We start from the raw sequence: 19,927 nt of genomic DNA, 5'->3' as shown, positions 1-19,927 counted from the left end.
CCTGTCTGGTCTGCTCCGGGGCCCACGTCCCGAGGGAACGCGCCCGAGAGCGGCGGCGGCCCCCACCCATGCCCGCACGCCACCACCGGCTGCGGCTCGGGACGGGAGCGAGCGGAGAGCCAGCTGCTCGCGGCGGGGCGGAGCCCGGACGGGGCCGGGCCCTCTCCCCGCCCCAGCGCGCGACGGGAGAACCACGCGCACGCTCGCGCACACGCGCGGCCCCGCGCCCGACGACGGCCCGGCCGGGCGTGACCCTCCCCCGACTCGGAGGGGGGAGGCGCCGGCCGCGGTAGGCAAAGAGCAGCTCTGCCCACGCGCCACGGTGGTGGCGTCCGTGGCTACTACGCGCAAAGGAGGGGCGGCGGCTGGGGGGTCCGGTACCCCAAGGCACCCTCTCGGATCGCTAGAGAAGGCTTTCTCACCGAGGGCGTGTCGCCCCCGCCCATCGTCCGCCATCGGGCCCACCAAGGCGCTTACAGACACCATGGCCACGCAATGCAGGAGGGGTCTGCGGTAGAGGTAAGGCCTAGAGCAAGTCGGAGCGTCCGTGGTCAGGGCCGCGAGCCCGCGCTGCCCCGGGCTCGCCATCTCTGGCCACACTGGGCTTAGCTAGGGATCTACAAGGCCCCTGTGCGGCTCCCAAGTCAGTGCCTCCCCTCAGGCCGAGAGACCAAGGGAGGCAGAGACTGGGACGGAGGTGCCGATCAAACAGCACCTCCCAACCAAAGAGCCAGCGCCACGCCGCTGGCTCGGCCCGCCACGGTCACTCCCACACCCGCGGGGAAACCCCAGCAAGGGGAACGCGCGGGCACGCGCCCGAGCCTGCCCGCCCCCACACGGCACGCCGTGGGGGGCGACGAGGCACCCGTCCCCCCCGAGGGGGACGAGGGGCACGCCTCCCTTACCGACTCGACCCCCCCGCTCCTCAGACACACCAGCGCAGTGGTTACCTGAGGAGGCCGACGGGAACAGAGAACGACACCGCCACTCGGCCTCGGGCGCCTGAGGGACGACCTGGAACGCTCCAGGGGCACCGCCAACGGCCTGGGGAACGCGCTCACGCGCCCGGGAAGGCGCGCGGCGCGGCGGCAACACGGCCCGCCCCACCGCGGGGAGGGCCGCCCGCGAGACACAGCCAAGAGGCACAGGCAGAGCATCCGCCGCGTCACGGAGACCCCGACACCGCCCACGCCACGAGGCACGGGGCGGGGGAGCGAGGTCGGGCCGGATTCCGCACCCCTGCCGCCTCCCACACGCCACTCGCAGCGGGGGAGAACGGGCGAGGGGACCCGCGGGCAGAGCGAGAAGAGCGGTCCCGTTCGCCATGAACGTCCGTCCCTCGTCTGGCACGGCTTAGGCCCGGCCCGGGAGAGCACAGCATCACCACATCGGTCGGCAGCATAACGCGAGGGACCCCCGAGCAAGGGAAGGCCGGCGAGGACAGCGAGCGGAGGAGCCTGCTTCAGCCTCACCGACCCCTCTCCTCCTCCAGCAAGCGCGGGCGACGACCCCAGGACGAGAACGCCTGACACGCACTGGCACGGAGCCGGTGGGATGGGGTAAGTCGCGACCGCACCCGGGTGCCGGCGGCAGGGAGTGCACGTGGTAGAGGACCCCGCGCCCCTAACCCCGCCGCCCTCGGGTACCAGAGACCGGAGGTGGCACCACGGTCGTGGGGGCGCCTGGAACGCACAAGAGCCGGCGCGCAGGCCCCAGCGGGCGGCTCAAGCGGCGGGGGTGGAAACGGGCGTCCGGTTCTCGGCCAGAGCCCGGAGCCCTCCCCGCACACGCATCCAGGCACCCGGAAGCTCTCGGGCGACTGTCACCCGAGCAGAGCGTGTCAGCACTTATCTGGCGGCACAAAACCACCCATTCGGGGGCAAGAATCGCCGCGCCCGGAGACGGGGCCCACCCACGGATCACCAGGGGAACCCCTGGATCACGGCCACGGCCACCAGACCCCAAGCACGACCCCATCGCCACCAGGCCCGGAGCTCCCGGGGCCATCTGGTCGACCCCAGAAGCGTGGCGGCAGGGGGAGCCGGGGACAGCCTCCCCGGGCCGCCCGCGCGGGCCGGGACCGGTCGGTCCCTCCCTCTGAGTCGCCGGGTCAGGACTTAGAAAAGAATTCCGCGGAGGCGCCTCCGGCGACCGGGCCCGGGGCGGGACCGTGGCTCCCGTCCCTCAGCCGGGGCTCCACCTACGCCTCGAGCCGGCCCCCTCCCGCCTCCGGACAAAGACGCGACCCGCGAAACTCGGAGAGAGAAGTCCGGTCCGACGGCCCGGACCCACCCCGGGCACGCGTCCGGGCCGGGGACGCCCTCCCCGGCCCGCCCTCGAGGGCTCCCGGGGCCGGTCCACGCTCTTCTCCAGGGCGGGACTTGGAAAAAAAAACTGCCACGGAGGAGGAGGCATCCGAGGACCGGGCCCGGTCCCCACCGCCAGAGCCGGTCGACTCGGAAGACCAGTGGGGAAAAGGCCAGCCCGGCGGCCGAGCCCGTCGCGCCCTCCACGGGCCTCCCCCGCAAGGCCCCGGCCGGTCGCCCACCTCCGGAGCGGGGCGCGGAAAGGGGATCGGCGACGCGGAAGGCCCGACCACCGGGCCGCCCTCGGGACGACGGCCGGGCACGGGACGAGCTCCCTCGCCCGTTCCCCCGCGGCGGCCCCCCACCCCCTCCCGGGGACGGAGGGGCACCGGCGGCTGCTGGTCGACCCGTCCGGGAGGCCCCACACCCCGGCCGGCACCGGGCGGCGCGGCGACAGCCACCTCCCTCAGTAGCCTGCACCTCCAATCTCCGGCGAGCGGGCGTCGCGCTCACGCCCCGGCGCCACCGGGCCAGATCCCGCCAGCGACGCCGGCCTCCCGGGACTCTGCCTCGGTCACCGCGGCCGAGTCCCGTCCCTTGGCCCGCGTCGCCGGAGCTCCGGAGGAAAGAGACGATATAAAAGCGGCCGCCAGGTGGCACCCGGCGACCGACGACCGCCTCAGCGGGACGGAGCCGGAGCGCGGGCCCGCCGGGGAGCACAGCCGGGCCGCCGGGCCGCCCGATCCCGTCCCGGAGCCCCCTCGGACCCAGCCTCCCGGCCCAGTGCGGCCCCGGGGCGTCCGCCCGCGGGCTCCCGGCCGCCAAGGCGCAGCCCCAGCCGCAGGAGGGGGACTCGGAAAAGGTTTCTCGGGCGATCACCGGGAAGGGGAAGGGGAGAGTTCCCCCCAGAGAGGCCAGGGGGCGGCCCGGGCCGGGCTGGGCCGGTGCGGCCGGGAGGCCGCCGCTTCCCGGAGCGGCTGGAGCGCCCCCGGGGTTCCCGGGAGGACTTAGAAAATCAGGGCGGGCGGGGACGGTCAAACCGAAACCAGGCACGTCATCCGAGAAGGACCGTGATGACGGGAGGAGGAAAGCTTTCCAGTCCAGAGGGCCTGTCGAAGGCAGGCGGAGAGTCTACCCGCTGAAACTGACGAAGATGGGCAAAAGAAGCTAGCTCAGGCGCCGACATTTAAGGAAATAAAAAAAAAAAAGCACGAGGGCGTGGAGAAATGGGGAAAAATCAACACTGAGAAATCTACCCTCTGAAACCGACGAAGATGGGCAACAGGGGCTAGCTCAGGTGGCGATTTTTAAGGAAAAATGAAAGGAAGTGCGTGGAGACCTGGGGAAAAAGCAACACGGAGAAATCTACCCTCTAGAACTGAGAAAGAAGCGCAACAGAGGCTAGCTCAGGTGGCAATCTTTAAGCAAAAAAAATAAGATAAAAAAATACAATGGCGAGGAGACCCGGTGAAAAAGCAACCCTGAAAAAGGTACCCTCTGAAACTGAGGAAGCAGGGCAACAGTGCCTAGCTCAGGTGACAATCTTTAAGCAAAAGAAACAAACAAGGGCGTGGGGAGCTGGCGAAAAGGCAACACTGAGAAATCCACCCTCTGAAACTGAGGAAGATGGGCAACAGAGGCTAGCTCAGGTGGCAATCTTTAAGCAAAAGAAACACACAAGGGCGTGGAGACCTGGGGAAAAAGCAACACGGAGAAATCCACCCTCTGAAACTGAGGAAGATGGGCAAGAGAGGCTACCTCAGGTGGCAATCCTTAAGCAAAAACAAAGCACAAAGGCGTGGAGCCCTGGGGACAAAGCAACCCTGAAATATCTACCCTCTGAAACTGAGGAACATGGGCAAGAGAGGCTAGCTCAGGTGGCACTCGTTAAGCAAAAACAAAACCCAAAGGCGTGGAGACCTGGGGAAAAAGCAACCCTGAAATATCTACCCTCTGAAACTGAGGAAGATGGGCAAGAGAGGCTGGCTTCAGGTGGCAATCGTTAAGCAAAAGAAACACACAAGGGCGTGGAGACCTGGGGAAAAAGCAACATTCAGAAATCCACCCTCTGAAACTGAGGAAGATGGGCAACAGAGGCTACCTCAGGTGGCAATCGTTAAGCCAAAGAAACACACAAGGGTCTGGAGACCTGGGGAAAAAGCAACACGGAGAAATCCACCCTCTGAAACTGACGAACATGGGCAAAAGAAGCTAGCTCAGGTTGCAACCTTTAAGCAGAAAAAAAACACAAGGGCGTGCAGACCTGGCAAAAAAGCCACAGTGAGAAATCTACCCTCTGAAACCGACGAAGATGGACAACAGAGGCTAGCTCAGGTGGCAATTTTTCAGGAAAAATAAAAGGAAGTGCGTGGAGACCTGGGGAAAAAGCAACACGGAGAAATCTACCCTCTAGAACTGAGAAAGAAGCGCAACAGAGGCTAGCTCAGGTGGCAATCTTTAAGCAAAAAAAATAAGATAAAAAAATACAATGGCGAGGAGACCCGGTGAAAAAGCAACCCTGAAAAAGGTACCCTCTGAAACTGAGGAAGCAGGGCAACAGTGCCTAGCTCAGGTGACAATCTTTAAGCAAAAGAAACACACAAGGGCGTGGGGAGCTGGCGAAAAGGCAACACTGAGAAATCCACCCTCTGAAACGGACGAAGATGGGCAACAGAGGCTAGCTCAGGTGGCAATCTTTAAGCAAAAGAAACACACAAGGGCGTGGAGACCTGGGGAAAAAGCAACACGGAGAAATCCACCCTCTGAAACTGAGGAAGATGGGCAAGAGAGGCTACCTCAGGTGGCAATCCTTAAGCAAAAACAAAGCACAAAGGCGTGGAGCCCTGGGGACAAAGCAACCCTGAAGTATCTACCCTCTGAAACTGAGGAACATGGGCAAGAGAGGCTAGCTCAGGTGGCAATCGTTAAGCAAAAACAAAACACAAAGGCGTGGAGACCTGGGGAAAAAGCAACCCTGAAATATCTACCCTCTGAAACTGAGGAAGATGGGCAAGAGAGGCTGGCTTCAGGTGGCAATCTTTAAGCAAAAGAAACACACAAGGGCGTGGAGGCCTGGGGAAAAAGCAACACGGAGAAATCCACCCTCTGAAACTGAGGGACATGGGCAAAAGAAGCTAGCTCAGGTTGCAACCTTTAAGCAGAAAAAAAACACAAGGGCGTGCAGACCTGGCAAAAAAGCCACAGTGAGAAATCTACCCTCTGAAACCGACGAAGATGGACAACAGAGGCTAGCTCAGGTGGCAATTTTTAAGGAAAAATAAAAGGAAGTGCGTGGAGACCTGGGGAAAAAGCAACACGGAGAAATCTACCCTCTAGAACTGAGAAAGAAGCGCAACAGAGGCTAGCTCAGGTGGCAATCTTTAAGCAAAAAAAATAAGATAAAAAAATACAATGGCGAGGAGACCCGGTGAAAAAGCAACCCTGAAAAAGGTACCCTCTGAAACTGAGGAAGCAGGGCAACAGTGCCTAGCTCAGGTGACAATCTTTAAGCAAAAGAAACACACAAGGGCGTGGGGAGCTGGCGAAAAGGCAACACTGAGAAATCCACCCTCTGAAACGGACGAAGATGGGCAACAGAGGCTAGCTCAGGTGGCAATCTTTAAGCAAAAGAAACACACAAGGGCGTGGAGACCTGGGGAAAAAGCAACACGGAGAAATCCACCCTCTGAAACTGAGGAAGATGGGCAAGAGAGGCTACCTCAGGTGGCAATCCTTAAGCAAAAACAAAGCACAAAGGCGTGGAGCCCTGGGGACAAAGCAACCCTGAAGTATCTACCCTCTGAAACTGAGGAACATGGGCAAGAGAGGCTAGCTCAGGTGGCAATCGTTAAGCAAAAACAAAACACAAAGGCGTGGAGACCTGGGGAAAAAGCAACCCTGAAATATCTACCCTCTGAAACTGAGGAAGATGGGCAAGAGAGGCTGGCTTCAGGTGGCAATCTTTAAGCAAAAGAAACACACAAGGGCGTGGAGGCCTGGGGAAAAAGCAACACGGAGAAATCCACCCTCTGAAACTGAGGGACATGGGCAAAAGAAGCTAGCTCAGGTTCTGCAACCTTTAAGCAGAAAAAAAACACAAGGGCGTGCAGACCTGGCAAAAAAGCCACAGTGAGAAATCTACCCTCTGAAACCGACGAAGATGGACAACAGAGGCTAGCTCAGGTGGCAATTTTTAAGGAAAAATAAAAGGAAGTGCGTGGAGACCTGGGGAAAAAGCAACACGGAGAAATCTACCCTCTAGAACTGAGAAAGAAGCGCAACAGAGGCTAGCTCAGGTGGCAATCTTTAAGCAAAAAAAATAAGATAAAAAAATACAATGGCGAGGAGACCCGGTGAAAAAGCAACCCTGAAAAAGGTACCCTCTGAAACTGAGGAAGCAGGGCAACAGTGCCTAGCTCAGGTGACAATCTTTAAGCAAAAGAAACACACAAGGGCGTGGGGAGCTGGCGAAAAGGCAACACTGAGAAATCCACCCTCTGAAACGGACGAAGATGGGCAACAGAGGCTAGCTCAGGTGGCAATCTTTAAGCAAAAGAAACACACAAGGGCGTGGAGACCTGGGGAAAAAGCAACACGGAGAAATCCACCCTCTGAAACTGAGGAAGATGGGCAAGAGAGGCTACCTCAGGTGGCAATCCTTAAGCAAAAACAAAGCACAAAGGCGTGGAGCCCTGGGGACAAAGCAACCCTGAAGTATCTACCCTCTGAAACTGAGGAACATGGGCAAGAGAGGCTAGCTCAGGTGGCAATCGTTAAGCAAAAACAAAACACAAAGGCGTGGAGACCTGGGGAAAAAGCAACCCTGAAATATCTACCCTCTGAAACTGAGGAAGATGGGCAAGAGAGGCTGGCTTCAGGTGGCAATCTTTAAGCAAAAGAAACACACAAGGGCGTGGGGAGCTGGGGAAAAGGCAACACTGAGAAATCCACCCTCTGAAACGGACGAAGATGGGCAACAGAGGCTAGCTCAGGTGGCAATCGTTAAGCAAAAGAAACACACAAGGGCGTGGAGGCCTGGGGAAAAAGCAACACGGAGAAATCCACCCTCTGAAACTGACGAACATGGGCGAAAGAAGCTAGCTCAGGTTGCAACCTTTAAGCAGAAAAAAAACACAAGGGCGTGCAGACCTGGCAAAAAAGCAACAGTGAGAAATCTACCCTCTGAAACCGACGAAGATGGACAACAGAGGCTAGCTCAGGTGGCAATTTTTAAGGAAAAATAAAAGGAAGTGCGTGGAGACCTGGGGAAAAAGCAACACGGAGAAATCTACCCTCTAGAACTGAGAAAGAAGCGCAACAGAGGCTAGCTCAGGTGGCAATCTTTAAGCAAAAAAAATAAAATAAAAAAATACAATGGCGAGGAGACCCGGTCAAAAAGCAACCCTGAAAAAGGTACCCTCTGAAACTGAGGAAGCAGGGCAACAGTGCCTAGCTCAGGTGACAATCTTTAAGCAAAAGAAACACACAAGGGCGTGGGGAGCTGGCGAAAAGGCAACACTGAGAAATCCACCCTCTGAAACGGACGAAGATGGGCAACAGAGGCTAGCTCAGGTGGCAATCTTTAAGCAAAAGAAACACACAAGGGCGTGGAGACCTGGGGAAAAAGCAACACGGAGAAATCCACCCTCTGAAACTGAGGAAGATGGGCAAGAGAGGCTACCTCAGGTGGCAATCCTTAAGCAAAAACAAAGCACAAAGGCGTGGAGCCCTGGGGACAAAGCAACCCTGAAATATCTACCCTCTGAAACTGAGGAACATGGGCAAGAGAGGCTAGCTCAGGTGGCACTCGTTAAGCAAAAACAAAACACAAAGGCGTGGAGACCTGGGGAAAAAGCAACCCTGAAATATCTACCCTCTGAAACTGAGGAAGATGGGCAAGAGAGGCTGGCTTCAGGTGGCAATCTTTAAGCAAAAGAAACACACAAGGGCGTGGAGGCCTGGGGAAAAAGCAACACGGAGAAATCCACCCTCTGAAACTGAGGGACATGGGCAAAAGAAGCTAGCTCAGGTTGCAACCTTTAAGCAGAAAAAAAACACAAGGGCGTGCAGACCTGGCAAAAAAGCAACAGTGAGAAATCTACCCTCTGAAACCGACGAAGATGGACAACAGAGGCTAGCTCAGGTGGCAATTTTTAAGGAAAAATAAAAGGAAGTGCGTGGAGACCTGGGGAAAAAGCAACACGGAGAAATCTACCCTCTAGAACTGAGAAAGAAGCGCAACAGAGGCTAGCTCAGGTGGCAATCTTTAAGCAAAAAAAATAAGATAAAAAAATACAATGGCGAGGAGACCCTGTCAAAAAGCAACCCTGAAAAAGGTACCCTCTGAAACTGAGGAAGCAGGGCAACAGTGCCTAGCTCAGGTGACAATCTTTAAGCAAAAGAAACACACAAGGGCGTGGGGAGCTGGCGAAAAGGCAACACTGAGAAATCCACCCTCTGAAACGGACGAAGATGGGCAACAGAGGCTAGCTCAGGTGGCAATCTTTAAGCAAAAGAAACACACAAGGGCGTGGAGACCTGGGGAAAAAGCAACACGGAGAAATCCACCCTCTGAAACTGAGGAAGATGGGCAAGAGAGGCTACCTCAGGTGGCAATCCTTAAGCAAAAACAAAGCACAAAGGCGTGGAGCCCTGGGGACAAAGCAACCCTGAAATATCTACCCTCTGAAACTGAGGAACATGGGCAAGAGAGGCTAGCTCAGGTGGCACTCGTTAAGCAAAAACAAAACCCAAAGGCGTGGAGACCTGGGGAAAAAGCAACCCTGAAATATCTACCCTCTGAAACTGAGGAAGATGGGCAAGAGAGGCTGGCTTCAGGTGGCAAACGTTAAGCAAAAGAAACACACAAGGGCGTGGAGACCTGGGGAAACAGCAACACGGAGATATCGACCCTCTGAAACTCAGGAAGATGGGCAAGAGAGGCTAGCTCAGGTGGCAATCGTTAAGCAAAAACAAAACCCAAAGGCGTGGAGACCTGGGGAAAAAGCAACCCTGAAATATCTACCCTCTGAAACTGAGGAAGATGGGCAAGAGAGGCTGGCTTCAGGTGGCAATCTTTAAGCAAAAGAAACACACAAGGGCGTGGGGAGCTGGGGAAAAGGCAACACTGAGAAATCCACCCTCTGAAACGGACGAAGATGGGCAACAGAGGCTAGCTCAGGTGGCAATCGTTAAGCAAAAGAAACACACAAGGGCGTGGAGGCCTGGGGAAAAAGCAACACGGAGAAATCCACCCTCTGAAACTGAGGGACATGGGCAAAAGAAGCTAGCTCAGGTTGCAACCTTTAAGCAGAAAAAAAACACAAGGGCGTGCAGACCTGGCAAAAAAGCAACAGTGAGAAATCTACCCTCTGAAACCGACGAAGATGGACAACAGAGGCTAGCTCAGGTGGCAATTTTTAAGGAAAAATAAAAGGAAGTGCGTGGAGACCTGGGGAAAAAGCAACACGGAGAAATCTACCCTCTAGAACTGAGAAAGAAGCGCAACAGAGGCTAGCTCAGGTGGCAATCTTTAAGCAAAAAAAATAAGATAAAAAAATACAATGGCGAGGAGACCCGGTCAAAAAGCAACCCTGAAAAAGGTACCCTCTGAAACTGAGGAAGCAGGGCAACAGTGCCTAGCTCAGGTGACAATCTTTAAGCAAAAGAAACACACAAGGGCGTGGAGACCTGGGGAAAAAGCAACCCTGAAATATCTACCCTCTGAAACTGAGGAAGATGGGCAAGAGAGGCTGGCTTCAGGTGGCAATCTTTAAGCAAAAGAAACACACAAGGGCGTGGAGACCTGGGGAAAAAGCAACACGGAGAAATCCACCCTCTGAAACTGAGGGACATGGGCAAAAGAAGCTAGCTCAGGTTGCAACCTTTAAGCAGAAAAAAAACACAAGGGCGTGCAGACCTGGCAAAAAAGCAACAGTGAGAAATCTACCCTCTGAAACCGACGAAGATGGACAACAGAGGCTAGCTCAGGTGGCAATTTTTAAGGAAAAATAAAAGGAAGTGCGTGGAGACCTGGGGAAAAAGCAACACGGAGAAATCTACCCTCTAGAACTGAGAAAGAAGCGCAACAGAGGCTAGCTCAGGTGGCAATCTTTAAGCAAAAAAAATAAGATAAAAAAATACAATGGCGAGGAGACCCGGTCAAAAAGCAACCCTGAAAAAGGTACCCTCTGAAACTGAGGAAGCAGGGCAACAGTGCCTAGCTCAGGTGACAATCTTTAAGCAAAAGAAACACACAAGGGCGTGGGGAGCTGGCGAAAAGGCAACACTGAGAAATCCACCCTCTGAAACGGACGAAGATGGGCAACAGAGGCTAGCTCAGGTGGCAATCTTTAAGCAAAAGAAACACACAAGGGCGTGGAGACCTGGGGAAACAGCAACACGGAGATATCGACCCTCTGAAACTCAGGAAGATGGGCAAGAGAGGCTAGCTCAGGTGGCAATCGTTAAGCAAAAACAAAACCCAAAGGCGTGGAGACCTGGGGAAAAAGCAACCCTGAAATATCTACCCTCTGAAACTGAGGAAGATGGGCAAGAGAGGCTGGCTTCAGGTGGCAATCTTTAAGCAAAAGAAACACACAAGGGCGTGGGGAGCTGGGGAAAAGGCAACACTGAGAAATCCACCCTCTGAAACGGACGAAGATGGGCAACAGAGGCTAGCTCAGGTGGCAATCTTTAAGCAAAAGAAACACACAAGGGCGTGGAGACCTGGGGAAAAAGCAACACGGAGAAATCCACCCTCTGAAACTGAGGAAGATGGGCAAGAGAGGCTACCTCAGGTGGCAATCCTTAAGCAAAAACAAAGCACAAAGGCGTGGAGCCCTGGGGACAAAGCAACCCTGAAATATCTACCCTCTGAAACTGAGGAACATGGGCAAGAGAGGCTAGCTCAGGTGGCACTCGTTAAGCAAAAACAAAACCCAAAGGCGTGGAGACCTGGGGAAAAAGCAACCCTGAAATATCTACCCTCTGAAACTGAGGAAGATGGGCAAGAGAGGCTGGCTTCAGGTGGCAATCGTTAAGCAAAAGAAACACACAAGGGCGTGGAGACCTGGGGAAAAAGCAACATTCAGAAATCCACCCTCTGAAACTGAGGAAGATGGGCAACAGAGGCTACCTCAGGTGGCAATCGTTAAGCCAAAGAAACACACAAGGGTCTGGAGACCTGGGGAAAAAGCAACACGGAGAAATCCACCCTCTGAAACTGACGAACATGGGCAAAAGAAGCTAGCTCAGGTTGCAACCTTTAAGCAGAAAAAAAACACAAGGGCGTGCAGACCTGGCAAAAAAGCCACAGTGAGAAATCTACCCTCTGAAACCGACGAAGATGGACAACAGAGGCTAGCTCAGGTGGCAATTTTTCAGGAAAAATAAAAGGAAGTGCGTGGAGACCTGGGGAAAAAGCAACACGGAGAAATCTACCCTCTAGAACTGAGAAAGAAGCGCAACAGAGGCTAGCTCAGGTGGCAATCTTTAAGCAAAAAAAATAAGATAAAAAAATACAATGGCGAGGAGACCCGGTGAAAAAGCAACCCTGAAAAAGGTACCCTCTGAAACTGAGGAAGCAGGGCAACAGTGCCTAGCTCAGGTGACAATCTTTAAGCAAAAGAAACACACAAGGGCGTGGGGAGCTGGCGAAAAGGCAACACTGAGAAATCCACCCTCTGAAACGGACGAAGATGGGCAACAGAGGCTAGCTCAGGTGGCAATCTTTAAGCAAAAGAAACACACAAGGGCGTGGAGACCTGGGGAAAAAGCAACACGGAGAAATCCACCCTCTGAAACTGAGGAAGATGGGCAAGAGAGGCTACCTCAGGTGGCAATCCTTAAGCAAAAACAAAGCACAAAGGCGTGGAGCCCTGGGGACAAAGCAACCCTGAAGTATCTACCCTCTGAAACTGAGGAACATGGGCAAGAGAGGCTAGCTCAGGTGGCAATCGTTAAGCAAAAACAAAACACAAAGGCGTGGAGACCTGGGGAAAAAGCAACCCTGAAATATCTACCCTCTGAAACTGAGGAAGATGGGCAAGAGAGGCTGGCTTCAGGTGGCAATCTTTAAGCAAAAGAAACACACAAGGGCGTGGAGGCCTGGGGAAAAAGCAACACGGAGAAATCCACCCTCTGAAACTGAGGGACATGGGCAAAAGAAGCTAGCTCAGGTTGCAACCTTTAAGCAGAAAAAAAACACAAGGGCGTGCAGACCTGGCAAAAAAGCCACAGTGAGAAATCTACCCTCTGAAACCGACGAAGATGGACAACAGAGGCTAGCTCAGGTGGCAATTTTTAAGGAAAAATAAAAGGAAGTGCGTGGAGACCTGGGGAAAAAGCAACACGGAGAAATCTACCCTCTAGAACTGAGAAAGAAGCGCAACAGAGGCTAGCTCAGGTGGCAATCTTTAAGCAAAAAAAATAAGATAAAAAAATACAATGGCGAGGAGACCCGGTGAAAAAGCAACCCTGAAAAAGGTACCCTCTGAAACTGAGGAAGCAGGGCAACAGTGCCTAGCTCAGGTGACAATCTTTAAGCAAAAGAAACACACAAGGGCGTGGGGAGCTGGCGAAAAGGCAACACTGAGAAATCCACCCTCTGAAACGGACGAAGATGGGCAACAGAGGCTAGCTCAGGTGGCAATCTTTAAGCAAAAGAAACACACAAGGGCGTGGAGACCTGGGGAAAAAGCAACACGGAGAAATCCACCCTCTGAAACTGAGGAAGATGGGCAAGAGAGGCTACCTCAGGTGGCAATCCTTAAGCAAAAACAAAGCACAAAGGCGTGGAGCCCTGGGGACAAAGCAACCCTGAAGTATCTACCCTCTGAAACTGAGGAACATGGGCAAGAGAGGCTAGCTCAGGTGGCAATCGTTAAGCAAAAACAAAACACAAAGGCGTGGAGACCTGGGGAAAAAGCAACCCTGAAATATCTACCCTCTGAAACTGAGGAAGATGGGCAAGAGAGGCTGGCTTCAGGTGGCAATCTTTAAGCAAAAGAAACACACAAGGGCGTGGAGGCCTGGGGAAAAAGCAACACGGAGAAATCCACCCTCTGAAACTGAGGGACATGGGCAAAAGAAGCTAGCTCAGGTTCTGCAACCTTTAAGCAGAAAAAAAACACAAGGGCGTGCAGACCTGGCAAAAAAGCCACAGTGAGAAATCTACCCTCTGAAACCGACGAAGATGGACAACAGAGGCTAGCTCAGGTGGCAATTTTTAAGGAAAAATAAAAGGAAGTGCGTGGAGACCTGGGGAAAAAGCAACACGGAGAAATCTACCCTCTAGAACTGAGAAAGAAGCGCAACAGAGGCTAGCTCAGGTGGCAATCTTTAAGCAAAAAAAATAAGATAAAAAAATACAATGGCGAGGAGACCCGGTGAAAAAGCAACCCTGAAAAAGGTACCCTCTGAAACTGAGGAAGCAGGGCAACAGTGCCTAGCTCAGGTGACAATCTTTAAGCAAAAGAAACACACAAGGGCGTGGGGAGCTGGCGAAAAGGCAACACTGAGAAATCCACCCTCTGAAACGGACGAAGATGGGCAACAGAGGCTAGCTCAGGTGGCAATCTTTAAGCAAAAGAAACACACAAGGGCGTGGAGACCTGGGGAAAAAGCAACACGGAGAAATCCACCCTCTGAAACTGAGGAAGATGGGCAAGAGAGGCTACCTCAGGTGGCAATCCTTAAGCAAAAACAAAGCACAAAGGCGTGGAGCCCTGGGGACAAAGCAACCCTGAAGTATCTACCCTCTGAAACTGAGGAACATGGGCAAGAGAGGCTAGCTCAGGTGGCAATCGTTAAGCAAAAACAAAACACAAAGGCGTGGAGACCTGGGGAAAAAGCAACCCTGAAATATCTACCCTCTGAAACTGAGGAAGATGGGCAAGAGAGGCTGGCTTCAGGTGGCAATCTTTAAGCAAAAGAAACACACAAGGGCGTGGAGGCCTGGGGAAAAAGCAACACGGAGAAATCCACCCTCTGAAACTGAGGGACATGGGCAAAAGAAGCTAGCTCAGGTTCTGCAACCTTTAAGCAGAAAAAAAACACAAGGGCGTGCAGACCTGGCAAAAAAGCCACAGTGAGAAATCTACCCTCTGAAACCGACGAAGATGGACAACAGAGGCTAGCTCAGGTGGCAATTTTTAAGGAAAAATAAAAGGAAGTGCGTGGAGACCTGGGGAAAAAGCAACACGGAGAAATCTACCCTCTAGAACTGAGAAAGAAGCGCAACAGAGGCTAGCTCAGGTGGCAATCTTTAAGCAAAAAAAATAAGATAAAAAAATACAATGGCGAGGAGACCCGGTGAAAAAGCAACCCTGAAAAAGGTACCCTCTGAAACTGAGGAAGCAGGGCAACAGTGCCTAGCTCAGGTGACAATCTTTAAGCAAAAGAAACACACAAGGGCGTGGGGAGCTGGCGAAAAGGCAACACTGAGAAATCCACCCTCTGAAACGGACGAAGATGGGCAACAGAGGCTAGCTCAGGTGGCAATCTTTAAGCAAAAGAAACACACAAGGGCGTGGAGACCTGGGGAAAAAGCAACACGGAGAAATCCACCCTCTGAAACTGAGGAAGATGGGCAAGAGAGGCTACCTCAGGTGGCAATCCTTAAGCAAAAACAAAGCACAAAGGCGTGGAGCCCTGGGGACAAAGCAACCCTGAAGTATCTACCCTCTGAAACTGAGGAACATGGGCAAGAGAGGCTAGCTCAGGTGGCAATCGTTAAGCAAAAACAAAACACAAAGGCGTGGAGACCTGGGGAAAAAGCAACCCTGAAATATCTACCCTCTGAAACTGAGGAAGATGGGCAAGAGAGGCTGGCTTCAGGTGGCAATCTTTAAGCAAAAGAAACACACAAGGGCGTGGAGGCCTGGGGAAAAAGCAACACGGAGAAATCCACCCTCTGAAACTGAGGGACATGGGCAAAAGAAGCTAGCTCAGGTTCTGCAACCTTTAAGCAGAAAAAAAACACAAGGGCGTGCAGACCTGGCAAAAAAGCCACAGTGAGAAATCTACCCTCTGAAACCGACGAAGATGGACAACAGAGGCTAGCTCAGGTGGCAATTTTTAAGGAAAAATAAAAGGAAGTGCGTGGAGACCTGGGGAAAAAGCAACACGGAGAAATCTACCCTCTAGAACTGAGAAAGAAGCGCAACAGAGGCTAGCTCAGGTGGCAATCTTTAAGCAAAAAAAATAAGATAAAAAAATACAATGGCGAGGAGACCCGGTGAAAAAGCAACCCTGAAAAAGGTACCCTCTGAAACTGAGGAAGCAGGGCAACAGTGCCTAGCTCAGGTGACAATCTTTAAGCAAAAGAAACACACAAGGGCGTGGGGAGCTGGCGAAAAGGCAACACTGAGAAATCCACCCTCTGAAACGGACGAAGATGGGCAACAGAGGCTAGCTCAGGTGGCAATCTTTAAGCAAAAGAAACACACAAGGGCGTGGAGACCTGGGGAAAAAGCAACACGGAGAAATCCACCCTCTGAAACTGAGGAAGATGGGCAAGAGAGGCTACCTCAGGTGGCAATCCTTAAGCAAAAACAAAGCACAAAGGCGTGGAGCCCTGGGGACAAAGCAACCCTGAAGTATCTACCCTCTGAAACTGAGGAACATGGGCAAGAGAGGCTAGCTCAGGTGGCAATCGTTAAGCAAAAACAAAACACAAAGGCGTGGAGACCTGGGGAAAAAGCAACCCTGAAATATCTACCCTCTGAAACTGAGGAAGATGGGCAAGAGAGGCTGGCTTCAGGTGGCAATCTTTAAGCAAAAGAAACACACAAGGGCGTGGAGGCCTGGGGAAAAAGCAACACGGAGAAATCCACCCTCTGAAACTGAGGGACATGGGCAAAAGAAGCTAGCTCAGGTTCTGCAACCTTTAAGCAGAAAAAAAACACAAGGGCGTGCAGACCTGGCAAAAAAGCCACAGTGAGAAATCTACCCTCTGAAACCGACGAAGATGGACAACAGAGGCTAGCTCAGGTGGCAATTTTTAAGGAAAAATAAAAGGAAGTGCGTGGAGACCTGGGGAAAAAGCAACACGGAGAAATCTACCCTCTAGAACTGAGAAAGAAGCGCAACAGAGGCTAGCTCAGGTGGCAATCTTTAAGCAAAAAAAATAAGATAAAAAAATACAATGGCGAGGAGACCCGGTGAAAAAGCAACCCTGAAAAAGGTACCCTCTGAAACTGAGGAAGCAGGGCAACAGTGCCTAGCTCAGGTGACAATCTTTAAGCAAAAGAAACACACAAGGGCGTGGGGAGCTGGCGAAAAGGCAACACTGAGAAATCCACCCTCTGAAACGGACGAAGATGGGCAACAGAGGCTAGCTCAGGTGGCAATCTTTAAGCAAAAGAAACACACAAGGGCGTGGAGACCTGGGGAAAAAGCAACACGGAGAAATCCACCCTCTGAAACTGAGGAAGATGGGCAAGAGAGGCTACCTCAGGTGGCAATCCTTAAGCAAAAACAAAGCACAAAGGCGTGGAGCCCTGGGGACAAAGCAACCCTGAAGTATCTACCCTCTGAAACTGAGGAACATGGGCAAGAGAGGCTAGCTCAGGTGGCAATCGTTAAGCAAAAACAAAACACAAAGGCGTGGAGACCTGGGGAAAAAGCAACCCTGAAATATCTACCCTCTGAAACTGAGGAAGATGGGCAAGAGAGGCTGGCTTCAGGTGGCAATCTTTAAGCAAAAGAAACACACAAGGGCGTGGAGGCCTGGGGAAAAAGCAACACGGAGAAATCCACCCTCTGAAACTGAGGGACATGGGCAAAAGAAGCTAGCTCAGGTTCTGCAACCTTTAAGCAGAAAAAAAACACAAGGGCGTGCAGACCTGGCAAAAAAGCAACAGTGAGAAATCTACCCTCTGAAACCGACGAAGATGGACAACAGAGGCTAGCTCAGGTGGCAATTTTTAAGGAAAAATAAAAGGAAGTGCGTGGAGACCTGGGGAAAAAGCAACACGGAGAAATCTACCCTCTAGAACTGACAAAGAAGCGCAACAGAGGCTAGCTCAGGTGGCAATCTTTAAGCAAAAAAAATAAGATAAAAAAATACAATGGCGAGGAGACCCGGTGAAAAAGCAACCCTGAAAAAGGTACCCTCTGAAACTGAGGAAGCAGGGCAACAGTGCCTAGCTCAGGTGACAATCTTTAAGCAAAAGAAACACACAAGGGCGTGGGGAGCTGGCGAAAAGGCAACACTGAGAAATCCACCCTCTGAAACGGACGAAGATGGGCAACAGAGGCTAGCTCAGGTGGCAATCTTTAAGCAAAAGAAACACACAAGGGCGTGGAGACCTGGGGAAAAAGCAACACGGAGAAATCCACCCTCTGAAACTGAGGAAGATGGGCAAGAGAGGCTACCTCAGGTGGCAATCCTTAAGCAAAAACAAAGCACAAAGGCGTGGAGCCCTGGGGACAAAGCAACCCTGAAGTATCTACCCTCTGAAACTGAGGAACATGGGCAAGAGAGGCTAGCTCAGGTGGCAATCGTTAAGCAAAAACAAAACACAAAGGCGTGGAGACCTGGGGAAAAAGCAACCCTGAAATATCTACCCTCTGAAACTGAGGAAGATGGGCAAGAGAGGCTGGCTTCAGGTGGCAATCTTTAAGCAAAAGAAACACACAAGGGCGTGGAGGCCTGGGGAAAAAGCAACACGGAGAAATCCACCCTCTGAAACTGAGGGACATGGGCAAAAGAAGCTAGCTCAGGTTGCAACCTTTAAGCAGAAAAAAAACACAAGGGCGTGCAGACCTGGCAAAAAAGCCACAGTGAGAAATCTACCCTCTGAAACCGACGAAGATGGACAACAGAGGCTAGCTCAGGTGGCAATTTTTAAGGAAAAATAAAAGGAAGTGCGTGGAGACCTGGGGAAAAAGCAACACGGAGAAATCTACCCTCTAGAACTGAGAAAGAAGCGCAACAGAGGCTAGCTCAGGTGGCAATCTTTAAGCAAAAAAAATAAGATAAAAAAATACAATGGCGAGGAGACCCGGTGAAAAAGCAACCCTGAAAAAGGTACCCTCTGAAACTGAGGAAGCAGGGCAACAGTGCCTAGCTCAGGTGACAATCTTTAAGCAAAAGAAACACACAAGGGCGTGGGGAGCTGGCGAAAAGGCAACACTGAGAAATCCACCCTCTGAAACGGACGAAGATGGGCAACAGAGGCTAGCTCAGGTGGCAATCTTTAAGCAAAAGAAACACACAAGGGCGTGGAGACCTGGGGAAAAAGCAACACGGAGAAATCCACCCTCTGAAACTGAGGAAGATGGGCAAGAGAGGCTACCTCAGGTGGCAATCCTTAAGCAAAAACAAAGCACAAAGGCGTGGAGCCCTGGGGACAAAGCAACCCTGAAGTATCTACCCTCTGAAACTGAGGAACATGGGCAAGAGAGGCTAGCTCAGGTGGCAATCGTTAAGCAAAAACAAAACACAAAGGCGTGGAGACCTGGGGAAAAAGCAACCCTGAAATATCTACCCTCTGAAACTGAGGAAGATGGGCAAGAGAGGCTGGCTTCAGGTGGCAATCTTTAAGCAAAAGAAACACACAAGGGCGTGGAGGCCTGGGGAAAAAGCAACACGGAGAAATCCACCCTCTGAAACTGAGGGACATGGGCAAAAGAAGCTAGCTCAGGTTGCAACCTTTAAGCAGAAAAAAAACACAAGGGCGTGCAGACCTGGCAAAAAAGCCACAGTGAGAAATCTACCCTCTGAAACCGACGAAGATGGACAACAGAGGCTAGCTCAGGTGGCAATTTTTAAGGAAAAATAAAAGGAAGTGCGTGGAGACCTGGGGAAAAAGCAACACGGAGAAATCTACCCTCTAGAACTGAGAAAGAAGCGCAACAGAGGCTAGCTCAGGTGGCAATCTTTAAGCAAAAAAAATAAGATAAAAAAATACAATGGCGAGGAGACCCGGTGAAAAAGCAACCCTGAAAAAGGTACCCTCTGAAACTGAGGAAGCAGGGCAACAGTGCCTAGCTCAGGTGACAATCTTTAAGCAAAAGAAACACACAAGGGCGTGGGGAGCTGGCGAAAAGGCAACACTGAGAAATCCACCCTCTGAAACGGACGAAGATGGGCAACAGAGGCTAGCTCAGGTGGCAATCTTTAAGCAAAAGAAACACACAAGGGCGTGGAGACCTGGGGAAAAAGCAACACGGAGAAATCCACCCTCTGAAACTGAGGAAGATGGGCAAGAGAGGCTACCTCAGGTGGCAATCCTTAAGCAAAAACAAAGCACAAAGGCGTGGAGCCCTGGGGACAAAGCAACCCTGAAATATCTACCCTCTGAAACTGAGGAACATGGGCAAGAGAGGCTAGCTCAGGTGGCACTCGTTAAGCAAAAACAAAACACAAAGGCGTGGAGACCTGGGGAAAAAGCAACCCTGAAATATCTACCCTCTGAAACTGAGGAAGATGGGCAAGAGAGGCTGGCTTCAGGTGGCAATCTTTAAGCAAAAGAAACACACAAGGGCGTGGAGGCCTGGGGAAAAAGCAACACGGAGAAATCCACCCTCTGAAACTGAGGGACATGGGCAAAAGAAGCTAGCTCAGGTTCTGCAACCTTTAAGCAGAAAAAAAACACAAGGGCGTGCAGACCTGG

The sequence above is a fragment of the Equus asinus genome, chromosome 24 (assembly GCF_041296235.1).
Source record: "Equus asinus isolate D_3611 breed Donkey chromosome 24, EquAss-T2T_v2, whole genome shotgun sequence".
NCBI lineage: Eukaryota > Metazoa > Chordata > Mammalia > Perissodactyla > Equidae > Equus > Equus asinus.
This window is presented reverse-complemented; position numbering follows the sequence as displayed.